Source organism: Dasypus novemcinctus, chromosome 5 (genome assembly GCF_030445035.2).
Source record: "Dasypus novemcinctus isolate mDasNov1 chromosome 5, mDasNov1.1.hap2, whole genome shotgun sequence".
NCBI lineage: Eukaryota > Metazoa > Chordata > Mammalia > Cingulata > Dasypodidae > Dasypus > Dasypus novemcinctus.
In genome coordinates this window covers 93,772,667-93,786,133 of record NC_080677.1, presented here as the reverse complement: position 1 = coordinate 93,786,133, position 13,467 = coordinate 93,772,667, and the positions used below count along the sequence as shown (strand labels likewise).

The window sequence follows — 13,467 nt, the reverse complement described above, 5'->3', positions numbered from 1 at the left end:
TATGAAGTTGTGGTCATACATTTGAAAGGTTATCACAGGGCAGAAAACATTAAGTTTGTTCTGCTTAGTGCCATGGAAAAGAATAAGACTTTAGGTTGGAAAGTAAAAGAAGAAAGATCTAGTCCCAATATAAAATTCTACATCCAAATAGCCCAATGATGAAAGGAGATTGTGCCTCCTGTCACCAGAAGTGTTAGACTGTGGATTGTTGGACAGTTTGCTGGAAATGGAAATTGTAATTGATGACCTTTAAATCAGTCAACCTGGTTTTAAAAGCATAGCTAGAGCATGTGCTATGGGGACTATAGTAGTCCTAAATCCTGTTAGCATATATTGGAGATCTCCAATTTTAAACAGTACAGTAATTCCCTTTATTTTGAAATTTCATTTTGAAAGTTTTTAAGGGAGAGTCTTACATTATTCCAGAATTTGCCCAAAACGATTCTATTTATTCTAGGTAGAATCTCAGGTTTTGACTCCAGGCATTTTTCTTCTCTAACTTCAACTATCAAAGAGAAAAATGCTGTGTTTATTACTGGAGAAAATGGCATTAGATTCTTTAGGATTTTCTAGATATAATATATTATCATTTGCAAATAGAGATGGTTTTACTTCTTCCTTTCCAGTTTGGATGATTTTTCTTTCTTTCTCTTGCCTAATTGTTCTGGTTAGAATTTCCAGTACAACATTGACAAGAAGTGGCAAGCTGGATATTATTGTCTCATTCCTGATCCTAGAGAAAAGTTTTCAGACCTTCACCATTGAGTACTACGTTACCTGTAAATATTTCATTTAGGGCCTTTACTATGTTAAGAAAAATCCCTTCTCTTCCTAGTTTACCAAATGTTTTTATCATGAAATGGTGCTAGATTTTTAAATGATTTTCCATATCAATTGAGATGAGTGTGTGGGTTTTTAAATTTTTGTATATGAATTTTTTGTTTTGTTTTCTTTGTTTTGGTTTTTTGTTTGTTTGTTTGTTTCTGCTTCCATTAGATTATTGTAGTGCATTACATTAGTTGATTTTTGTATAATGAACCATCCTTGCCTTTCAGAAATACACCCCACTTGGTCAAATTGCATAATCTTTTTAATATGCTGTTGAATTAGTATGTTGCTGAACACTAGAATTTTGTTGAGGAATTTTGCATTTAGATTCAGAAGGGCAAGCCATCATTTTTAACTACCCCAGATATGTAGGGAAGACCTACCATGACTTTGATAATATTGTGTCCCTACAATTACAATTTTACTTCTTTCTAGTCATTCACCTTATTTTATACCCAGTCATACCAATGTTCACTTGCTTCTTTTCTGTCTTTTCTCCCAACATCTCAGATTTTAAAAACCTCTTTGTTAATTTTTGCACATGCAAAAAGCACTCAAGTTATTATGAACTCAGATTTTTACAGGTACCTTATCTATAAAAATTTTAGATTAACTTCAGATTTCTTACTGAGAAAGCCAATGAATAAACTTTTGTTTTCAAATAATGTCCTAACCCTTTGTTACTGGTTTCTAAGTCAGTTCCTAAATAAAACAAAACTTTTTCTATAATTCTATGGTGCTTCTTTTTAAGAAATAATTTCTGGCATGTGGTGTATACTTTGTGTGTGTGTGTGCACACACATGCGCATGTTTTCTTGGATGTGAGGGAGCCACAGAAGGGAGGAGGAAGACTTTGTCAAAGGCATTTTTTCTAATGTTAATAAGTTACATCCACTGGTTCCTCTTTTTTCAGAGAGCTATTTATCATTTCTTTGAACACACTTGACTGGGTAGCATGAGTTCCCATTACGTAAACCGTACTTTTCACCCCCAAATAGATTATGTTTGCTTAAATAACCAACAATTATACCATTCATTACAAAGTCTACCAGCTTCCCTGACCTTGAAGTGAAGGTAAGCAATCTGTAATCAACAAGAACTCCCACTGAAATGCTTTGTGTGGATCGATTGCACAAGTTATTTATAATGATAAGATACACATTTTAGTCAGCCAATAATAGTAACATTAATCTATGCTTTGAAAAATGAAATCTTTTGTGAGTACCACTTAGTCAAATAATTTTGCTTCTTAATCTTCTTTAGTATTTCCAATTCCTGGTCAGATATTTTATAGTATATATTTATTACTACATTTTTCCTTTAATCCTGTATATATATATATACAATTTACTTCAAAGAAATGATGCAGAACTTACATTGCTTAAAGGACACCTGAAAAGCTAGAGGTAAAAACCCTTAATATTCTGGAATAGAGAAAATATATGCTCTTTTATAGAATCTAGTTTTCTGTTATCAAAAAGTATGTAGATTTTACTTTTAGTAATGTAATTATCATTAGAAGGAAAAAATGGAAAAGAGGAATCCTAATTCTAGCCATAAAAATACATTGCTAAATTTATACTGGACATCCTTGGGCCTGCAGTACAAATGACTGGTTACAACAGTACATCTATGCTTAGCTTCAAATTAATCTCAGTGAAAAACCATAGTGTAAGAGCAACAAAGCCTGTTCATGGAAAACATTCAACACAGGCATTCTATCTATTATTCTATCCATTTACATGAACAATTAAAGAACTTTCTGGGAGAGAATTTATACTAAGGAAAGAGAGAATTGAGTAAACTCTCTTGGTCCAATGAAAAAAGAAGACAGCGAAAAGCTCTGAAGTACCAGATGTCACCTGTTAAACACACTAGGCTCTTTCCTCTTTTATGTATACCTTCAACCAGAAAATAACCGTTTTCCTTTGCTTTCTAAAAATGGAGAACTTGATGGAGAATAGAATTAGCCCCACCTTGAGGCAAGTGGTAAACACTTTGTAATCTTTCAGTCAGTCATTGGCCAATGTCTACATGGTGGGCGTAGGAGGAATCCTAGGAGGGCGTAATTCTCTGAGTTATCAGCTCACAATCATGTCAGATAGAGGACGGGGTCACCAATAGAGTAAAGCGAATGTGGTAGAGGCATCACAACATCTATTTCAGGGTCCAATTCATTTGGCTTTGAATATCCTGCCTCCACCTTGTATCTAATAACTAAGTGATCGTTGGGGAAGTATTTAAGCTCTCTGTGCCTTGGGTGCCTTATTTACAAAATTAGAGAGAATAATACTCATCCATCAAAGTTGTTTTGAGTTTAGAAAAGTAGTGCATATAGAGCACTTGGGCTGGTGCTGATGAGAATGTTCAATAAACAGAAGCTTTAAAAAATGTGAAGTGGTTAGGAGGCAGAGTGTTCAAAATAGTATGGTTTCTTTCACTAAGACATGGTGTTTGGCAAAGCTCCACAAGAAAGAAAATATGTTGTGGTCCCCTTCCAGCAAGCACTACATGCTAGGGACATTCTTGCTCATCTTTACAGAAGTCTGTGCGATCACCAGGTCTCCAGCTACTCAGTGAAAGGAGTAGACAGAAGAGACTAAGTGGTGGAGTATTTATGTGGTTCTCAAGAGAGCAGCAGCATTGCCTGGAAGAAATGAAACAGTTAACAGAGGGTCCACCACCCAGCTTAAGGAAACTAGAATGGGAAGAAAAGTGAAAATGATTAAACCCATGCCATAACTGACTAAACTTGTTTGTGAAGACAAGTCAGACACTTTCAGGATGAGGGGTCCACATAAGACTCCAGTCCTTTAATAGCAGTGGGGGAGGCAAGAGTCAGCTAAAGAAGGATAGCAATATATCCTTAGAGATTATTGATTTGTCGTTGTTATTAATGTTGTGTATGTTTGACTATTCTGAAGGTACAGGTACAGGTTTAAGGGCAACATTTGTAATTGTCATCAAGCTCAGTCTGCTGGAGCAACGGCGGTGCTGGAGCACTAGTCTAGGGTCTTAAGATGTATCAGGGAATAAAACGAAGATCTCTGCTACTAAGCATGGTATATTCTAGTATAGGATAAACAATTAAGACGTCAATAATATAGAATAAAAAGATGTAGAGAAAGGTAAGGCAGGGTGGGGAAGCAGGTTGGAGCTGAATATCTGGGGAAGAGCATTTCAGTCAGAGGGAACAGTTATAAAAGACTTGAATCAGGAAAGAGCTGGATGTGTTTAAAGAAAAGCAAAGCAAGGAGTCAGCAAGATGGGGAGAGGTATGAGATGAGATCAGAAGAGTCATGGGCAAAAAACAATAAGTGAGGTCAGGATAAAAAGTAGGGGGACACTTTCATCAGCCCTTCCACCTCACCACTCGCCCTCCGAGTTCCACCACAACCACCACCATGCTCCCTGGTCTAAGCGTCTTCCTCTGATGCAGGCATCACCGTGCTCCTGGATGGATCCTGCAGTTGGAGTCTTTAGGCCACTCCCATTGAGATATTAATGAGTTAGATGGGGCTTTTATGTATATCTTCAACCAAAAATGGTAACAGTTCTCCTTTGCTTTCTAAAAATGGAGAACTTGATGAAATGAAAGTATTCTGACAGATGTAGAATACTTGAAAGAGTAGTAAATACATTTTACAACATAACGGAAAACATCTCATAGTCTAGCTTGATGTCAGGCAATAATATTTGTTGGACAACTTTGGGGGAAAAAAACAAAACAGAGGTGGGTTCAAATCCCCAAGCTCCACTTACTAAATTATTCTGGCCAAGGTAATTAAACTCTCTATGCTCAGCTTTCTCAACCGCAAAATGGAGCTTGAAAGATAATTCTCAGGGTCATTTTCAGACTTAAATGAAATAGCATGTAAAAGGTCCTTCATATTGTAGGTGCTCCATAGTAATTTCATTTCCACCTTAAATGTTTTCCTCTTTGTGTGGTTGCTTTTAATTTACCTTGTTCATAGCACTCAGTATAAACTCATGAAGCTTCAGAAAAATCTGTTCTTTAGCTCACTGCAAATTAATAACTCACATAGGTCTGGTCAATCTGACTACTATAATAGCATGAGAAAAATAATGGCCATAAAGTCAGGTGAGAGCAAGGAGACAGCTGCTTCTTTCTCCCAAAATATAATAAAAACCATTCATTTAGTCCCTTCTAGAAGAGCTATTGATTTTCCAAGTAAATTAGGAAATACATGTTTCTATCCTTTTTCTTGGAGATCAAAATATTCCAAACATGGTTTTAAACCAAACGTGTGCTGGCTATCATTAGCTTAAATTACTGTCCACATATAAATAAACGTAAACTTTTCTTAATAAAAATACCATGGGCAAGGGTCATCTTCTTCTGTTTCAGAAAACTGTTTTATAAGCATTCTATGGCAGCAATACTTACGTAAGTCCATTTTCTAGAGTTAAACTGATGTCTTCTATATCCTTGTAACACTGAAAAAGGAAAGCCATTTTAACATGGTAATATGCTAAACAAGGGAAGTCTACTAAATGGAGCCTATCATTTCAATTTTGTTTATTTACAAAATTGACAGAAATTTTAACAATCAATGTTTGCCAATTATTACTGAAAATTAGTAAGCAAAAAGACAAATTTGATAATAAGTAAGCAGAATAAAAGATTAATACTAATAGAAAAATAACCTGGCATTAATGATATAATCAACGAGGTTTTACTTTCTGTTAAGCAATAACAGCAGAGTTTGCAATTCATTTCCTGCATAAAATTTAGTTTCTCAGGGAAATACATTACATAAAATATAGCCATAAAACTGTGCCAAAATTTCAAGTAACCAGTGGAAATAGTTTTTATAAAATGTGGTACTTAAGAGACCAGAGTTGAGAAAAGAAATTAAGAATCACTTAAATGCTCAGTTTTAAAGCTTTAAACCTTTATCTTATCTGGGAAAATTTGTAATGTAATCTTGGTTTCAATTCTTCTGCAAATGTAATAAAACTTTATCCTAAAGTAAAAATACCATTACTGGCTAGTGTCTAATTAAGTAAGTATGTTCTGGTGCTAAGTAAATCGAGATTTCATTCCTGGATCTCTTTGACACAATCTGGATCTAGTATTTCCAATTATCAAACACAAAAAATCACACCTGCCTCTATCTACATCTCACAGGATTTATGAGTAAATCACAGATATGAAAATCTGTATGAAAATACTTAGAATTCTTTCAGTGACTTTACAAATTTATGTTAACTATGTTATTATCGTTGGCTAAATAGAGCATAAGAGCAATAGCAATGCTTTATTTGCTGGTATCATTAGGAAATAACTTGCCTATAATTAATAATATGCCATCCATAAAAACATTAGGAAGTTATATGAAGGATCACTCACACAAAAAGACATAAAGCTTAATCTGGTTTTGGTTATATTTCTATACTGTAGTAGAACGTCTGAGAAAAGGGTGAATGCTGGAGCAAGACGACCTGAACTGAATCCATGTCCTACATGGATTTTAGTTGTGTGCTCCTTAAATATTTTTTTAGTTGTGTGCCCCTTAAATTTTCTTTGGCTAAACTTCACATTTGATAAATAATAGCACCAATTTGATAGGGTTTTATAAGAATTTCTGGCAGTGACTCCTTTCCCCTCCGCTACACCATAAAGCTGAAAAGTTTGTAATACTTGATTGCCCAACTTCCCTCATAACTTGGGATGCATGGTGACAATGCCAGCCTGGGAGACACAAACAGGAATCTTTTGGGGTTGCTAGGAAAGCTTTGGGGTCCCTGATAAAGGGGAGAGATATGATTGTAGCCCTTCCTTCCTTTTTCTTTACCTCAACAGAACCATGCTGATGGGAGCTAGGATAAAAAGATAGGCTTGTTTATCATTACTTTACATGAGAAATAAACCTGAAAATTAATAAATTCTTAGATTAAATAAAATTTTAAAAACTTCACTTTACCTGTACTGAGAAGAGTCCACGGTCTAATGGGATGTGGGAGGAACGTGGTAAGGAGGAGAAGCAACATAGAGTGTTGCTTGGAAGAAGAGTCCCACTCCAATAGAACATCAGGCTTTTGCACTTCAGGTGTTCTTTCTCTTTTCTACTTTTTTCAACTCGCACCACAGGCTCTTTCACACTCTTTGTCACCTTCACTAAAAACTTTCCCAATGAAGATGGCTTCTGTCTTCTTTTCAGAATTCCTCAAAAGTGTGAACTTGGTCATTCAATAAATTCATTTTTCTACTCGTCAGAGTTTTGTCTGGATGGCACTTCTCCACAAAGTTTTGAACTTCTGCCCATTTTGTACACATTTCTTTTATCAAGAAACTGGGAATATCCTCCTTTATCTTCTCTTCAGTTGAAGAAATGTCTTCAGCTACCTCATGTTGCTGCTCTTCTGTTGTTCCTGCAGCTCCCAGTGCTGAGCACGTCACAGTATTCCTCCACTAACTCCTCAACATCAGCAGCATCGACCTCCAGACTCATGGATTGGCCCAAAGATTCAAAATCCTGGACAACTGTACCTTGTGAACCTGGAGGCTTGGGGTCAGCCTCAAACCCTTCAAAGTCTCTCTGAGTCACAGCTTCTGGCACAAATTCTTCCATGCTGAATTCATAGTTCTGTAAGAGACTTCGTTACAGGCTTTATCAATAAGGTTAAGGCAATACAGGATATTGAAATGCTCCTTCCAGAATTCTGAGAGGGTCGACTGGTCATCAGAGGTGATCTCAAAGCACCTCTGGAAAAGCACCTTGGTGAACAACTTTTTGAACTTTGAAATGACCTGCTGCTCTATGGACTGGATGAGAGGAATAGTATTGGGGGACAGGAAACTTATAGTAAAGGAGCTGAACTCCTCCAGCAAGTCATCCTCCAAGCCTGGGGGTTGGGCAGGTGCGTCGTCCAAAAGTAGGAGAGCTTTCAGAGGCAAATCTTTCTCCAGCAAATATTGTTTCACTAAGGGACCAAACACTCCATTATTCACTCAGTAAAAAATTGCCTCTTGATCCAAACTTTGCTGTTTGCCCTCCACATCACGGGGAGTTTGCTTTTTATGACATTATGCTTCTTGAAAACTGTGGGGTTTCCCTATAATAGACTTGTAAGGCTTGAGTTTTAAGTCCCCACTAACATTCCCACACAACAACAGAGCGAGCCTGTCCTTCATTGGTTTGTGACCTGGTAATGCCTTCTCCTCTTTTGTCATGTGAGTGCTACAGGGCATTTAAAAAACAAAAAAAAAACAAAAAACAAAAAAAACCCCTCCAGTCTCACCACAGTTAAAGAGTTGGTAGGGAATAAAACCCTTAACCTCTACATAGTCTTGAAATTCACTGATGAATTCATCAGCAAAGATTGCCTTCCCACTATACATATAGGGCAACACGTTACAGTGATGAAAGGCAAAACATCAAAAAAAATTTTATTATATTTTTCATTTTTTCAATGCCCCAAGTTATTTTTTTACTTTACTTTAATTTTTCTAAATTATTATGTATTCTATTTCTAATCTTTTAACCTATCAATACTTTTTCATTTTCCTATTAATTGAATTTGACAATATATTAGGCTTCATTTTTTAAGAAGTTTTGGATCACAGAGGGGTTCAGCTATGACAGGGGAGGAGCACTGATGTGGGGTGTCGTTGATGGGGGATGCATGGGTGGGAGGGAGTTCTCCAGGGCACACATATTGGATATATAGATATCTTCGGATGTTTGTTGGGTATTGACATAGAGGGTAGAGTATCACATGACAACTGAGGGAGTGCTGAGATTACATTCTGGGAAACTCTGTTGCACTCCCCAGTGGAGCAGCAACAATCCCCCAAGTACAAGATGAAGGACCAGAGAAGAAGGATGGCCCAATGATGGGCCTTTGAAGCTGATGACTATGTTTGTGAGCCTGTGTGCTTAAAATTTCAACTAGGCCCAGAGCAGCAGGGTGCCTAAGAGTTACCTCCTGAGAACCTCCATGTTGCTCAAATGTGGCCACTCTCTAAGCCAAACTCAGCATTTATTTTATTTTGTTTGTCTGAGTAGGGAAAACATTTATTTGTGATTGTTTGCATTCACAATTGCTTTTTTTAAAAATTTCTTTGTCTTAATTTTTTTTTAATGTTACATTCGAAAAATATGAGGTCCCCATAAACTCTCCCACCCCCCTCACCCCACTCCTCCCATAACAACAACCTCCTCCATCATCATTGGACATTCATTACACTTGGTGAATACATCTCTGAGCACTGCTGCACCATGTGGTCAATGGTCCACATTATAGTTTACACTCTCCCCGAGTCCACCCAGTGGGCCATGGCAGGACAGAAAATGTCCAGCAACTGTCCCTGCAGTACCACTCAGGAAAACTCCTGAAAATGTCCTGAAAATGCCCCCACATCATATCTCTTCTTCCCACTCCCCACCCTCAGCAGCTACCATGGCCACTTTCTCCATCTCAATGCTACGTTTACTTCCATTACTATTCACGATAGTTCCAGAATAGAATATCAGTAAGTCCACTCTCATCCATACTCTATTTCTCCATTCTGTGGACCCTGGGATGGTTATGTCCGCTCCACCTCTGTATTGAGAGGGTGCTTAGATTCCGCATGGATGGTGGATGCAATTCTCCTGTTTGCAGTTGTAGGCACTCTTGTCTCCCTGATGTGGTGGTTGACCTTCTTCACCTCCCTGTTAACTGGCTGGGGTAAGTCCAATAAATAACTGGCTGGGGTAAGTCCAACAGAGGCAAGTCTGTTGAGGCTCAGGGCCTAGCTATCACATGGACAGTCCAGAGATTCAGGTCCCCTGAGTATACACTAAACCCCAGCACCAAGCACAGGTCCAGTAAAAGTGACAGGAGAGGCTTGTGAACAAAGATCACATCTGAATCCAACTCCATCACACTCAGGAACACAAACTCCAAAGTAGGGCCAACTGACATGGCACTGAAGTCCATCTGCCATGACCATAGAACCTGTGGGTCTCTGTAGCCCTCAGAAGAACCAGTACCTGGGGTTGTATCTACTTTAGCTGTCTCTTGCTGAGGTGTGCATAAGGGTGACCCCTCTGATGACTTCCCGCCTCTATTTTGGAGACTCATAACCATATAAACTCATTTGTCCTTTCCATTTCCCCCTTTTATTCAAGGTCAAAAAGCAGTTTTTAACACCCAATATTACATGTAGGCTCAGATATTCTGCTGGGCTGAGTTGACCCTTTTATTCAAGGTCATTCTCCAGCCACATCATCAGCTGGCGCTTGGTAGTAATCCCTCGGTGCCAGGGAGGCTCATCCCCGGGAGTCATGTTCCACCAAACTCAGCATTTAAATGCATTACTTTCCCCCCAGCATGGGATATGACTCCTAGGGATAAGCCTCCCTAGGGATTAATGCAGAACACCAGCTAGTGATGCAACTAGAAAAAGACCTTGAATAAAAGGGGGAAATGGAAAGACAAAAGAGTATATATGGCTAAGAGACTTCAAAATGAGTTGGGAGGTCATCAGTGGGGTTGCACTTATGCAAATCTCAGCAGGATCTCAGAGACATCCAAAGTAGATACAACCCCAGGTGGTGATGCTTCTGAGAGCTACAGAGACACCCAGGCCCTATAGTCATGGCAGATGGCTCTGGAGTTCAGTGCCTTGCCAGTGAGCCCACTTTGGAATGTGTGCTCCTGAGTGTGATGGAGTGTGACTTAGATGTGACCTCCCTATGCATGCCTCTTGTGCCACTTTTAATGATCCTGTGGTTGGCACTGGGGTTGGTGTATGCTCAGGAGACTTGAATCTCTGGACTCTTCATGTGCCAGCTGGGCTCTGAGCCTCGGTAGAGTTGGAACACCTACTCTCTGGTTCATTGGATTTACTCAGGTCAGCTAACAGGGAGGTGAAGATGACCAGCCACCACACCAGGGAAACGAGAGAGTCTACAGCTACAAGCAGGAGAATTCCATCCATCAACCATGTGGGATCTAAGCCCCCTCTTGATTTACAGGTGGAGTGGAATCACCATCCCTGGGTCTTCAGGATGAAGGAATAAAATATGGATTAGAGTGAACTTACTGATATTCTACTATATAATAATTGTGACTCTAGCAATGGAAGTAATTATATCATTGATGTGGAGACAGGGAGAATTGCTGAAAGCAGGGAGAGGGGAAAAGAGGTGTGATATTGGGGCATTGTCGGGACTCAGCATTGTCCTGAATAATATTGCAGGGACAGAGGAAGGACATTATACATCCTGCCATAACTCACTGAATGGGCTGGGAGAGAGTGTATACTACAACTTAAACTATAATCCATGCTGTGTAGCAATGCTCCAAAATGTACTCATCAAATGCAATGAATACACTACACTAATGAAAGAAGTTGTTGATGTGGGAGGTGTGGAGGGTGTGGGGACTGGGGTATATGGGAATCTCTTATATTTTTTAATGTAACATTTTGTGTGATTTATGTATCTTTTAAAAAAAGATAATAAAAAAATTTAAAAAATTTTTTAGAAAAAGAAAAGGAAAATTCACTGACAAATTTATCAGCAATGTTTTTATTAGCACTCACTGCCTCCCCATGCCTCACCACACTGTGGATGCCGGTCCTCTTCTTAAAATTATCAAACCAGTTGTGTCTGGCCTTAAAAACTTCAACACTCTCATCACTTGGTTTCAGTTTGTTTTTCAAAAGATCAGCATGCAACACAGTCACTTTCTCACATATCATGGCTTCACATACACTGTCACCTGCTAACTGCTTCTTGTTTACTCAAATTAATAATAGATTTTCAACTTCCTCAACTGTTTGGGAACACTGCTTTGTTACCACTTTAACTCCTTTCACAATATCAGTCTTTTTTATTGCTTCTTTATTTTTAATGATGGTGGAGATGTTCTAGGCATACCGTATTCCCTGGGAAGATGAGTAATGTGAATACCGCTCTCATGTTTACCTTTTTTTTTTTCTCAGTGGGGTGTGAAGTAGTTTTCTGCTTAGTACTATCCCTGCTCATTTACTTAGAAAAACTCAAAAATACACAAAATGACCAAAGAACCTAAGATAAGATCACAATGGGATGTGCACAGAGCAAGAGCTACTGGTGACTAACAAGTGACCCTTTGTTTCAGCTGGAAAGCTTAAGGAGTCTCAAGGAAACCAACACCCAAAAGTTCTAGCTTGTGCTGAAACAATGAGTACTGGGACAAAATTTTTAGGTCAAAATGCATGGGGTACTGAATTCAGTGAGTTGCAAAGAGTAGAGTACCAAAGTATGACTCTGTGCTTATATATATATGTATATATCTGTATGTGTGTGTGCGTGTGCTTGCACACATAAATTTCAGCTGTTATTTTCCATTTAATTGTGTGTTGCATGTCATTAATTTGATATCCATTGATCTGTGATATGTATTTGTCCGTTCTAAGTCATGTATCTTGTCTTGTAATTTCAACATAGCATTGTGATATATTTTTAAAATTTATTATACTTTAAAATGCAAGACAGATTTGATCATTTCTTGTAGCAATTAATCTGCTGAAAACCCAATTGTTTTATTACGTTCTTTAATTCGAGAGCCCATTAAGACCCCCTGCGCTAGCCGGGGAAGGTGCTCGCCGCACCTGCCCACCTGGCCTGCTGGCCCTGGGGGACGAGCGGCTGACCTGCGCCCGGGACCCAGCGCGCCCGGAGAGGATGGCGGCAATGCTACTCGGGCTGCTGGTGGAGTGCATAGAGGCCAATGAGCACTGCTATTTTGAAGGCCTCTGCCCAACATATTAAATTTGCCCCTCTTAGAGGACCGCTGCGGCTCGAGATGCCGTGGGCGGGCCCTCTCGCTACAGATGCTCTGGTACGTCGGATTTCTGCTGATGATGGGTGTGCTCGTCTGTTGCAGGGCTGGCTTCCTCATCCCGAGGCGCATGTACCACTGCTGGTCGAGGAGTCGGTGTTCACCGTGTCCTACACCAGGAAGCCCCCAAACCTCGCCCCGGAAATATATCTAGGGCCACCGTATTACACGGAGCCGGGAGGGCCAGGAATGAATCCTTCTGGGAACCCAATGGCCGTGGCCTTCCAGGTTCAGCCCAATTCACCTCAGGGAAGCACGACCTACCCGCCACCCCTTTCCGACTGGAACACACCTTCGCCCTGGTAAGAACAGGTAGTGAAGGCCAAGTAAGCAGGGCGCTGTCAGACGCCTGTCAAGCGCAGGGGGCGTTGCTGGACCGTCGCCGAGAGGCAGGGAGGGCCCCCTGGTTGCTGAGACTCCTTCAACAGCCTTGTCTGTCCCCTTCAATGTTCGTTTCAAGGAACGGTCTTATGAGCCACTGAGGGCAAATTTCTCTTTTGATGACATCAAAGCCAGCATAGCTCCCTTTCAAGTGTTTCATGGAGGACCAATATTTGAATTCACACCGTCTCTCTCTATCGCTTCTATTTATAAAGTAATCTGTGCTCTCTGACAGAGGGTGGTGACAGTCCTCAGGGGTGCACGTCCCCAGGGTGGTGTGCTCAGATGCTCAGGAGAGGAGGGCCGGCAGAGCCACGGCGCATAAAAGCACTCTTCACTCCACCAAAAAAAAGTAGGAAGCCCCCGGACAGGGGAGGAAATATCAGCAGGTTGGCTGAAATGGGACCTGTCAAAATC

The 13,467-nt window shown here is 39.8% G+C and overlaps 1 pseudogene; it reads left to right on the top strand.

The window, feature by feature from the left end:
• The first annotated feature begins 7,598 nt into the window (after window positions 1-7,598).
• On the top strand, window positions 7,599-12,999 carry LOC101435129 (WW domain binding protein VOPP1 pseudogene; annotated as a pseudogene).
• The last annotated feature ends 468 nt before the right edge of the window (window positions 13,000-13,467 follow it).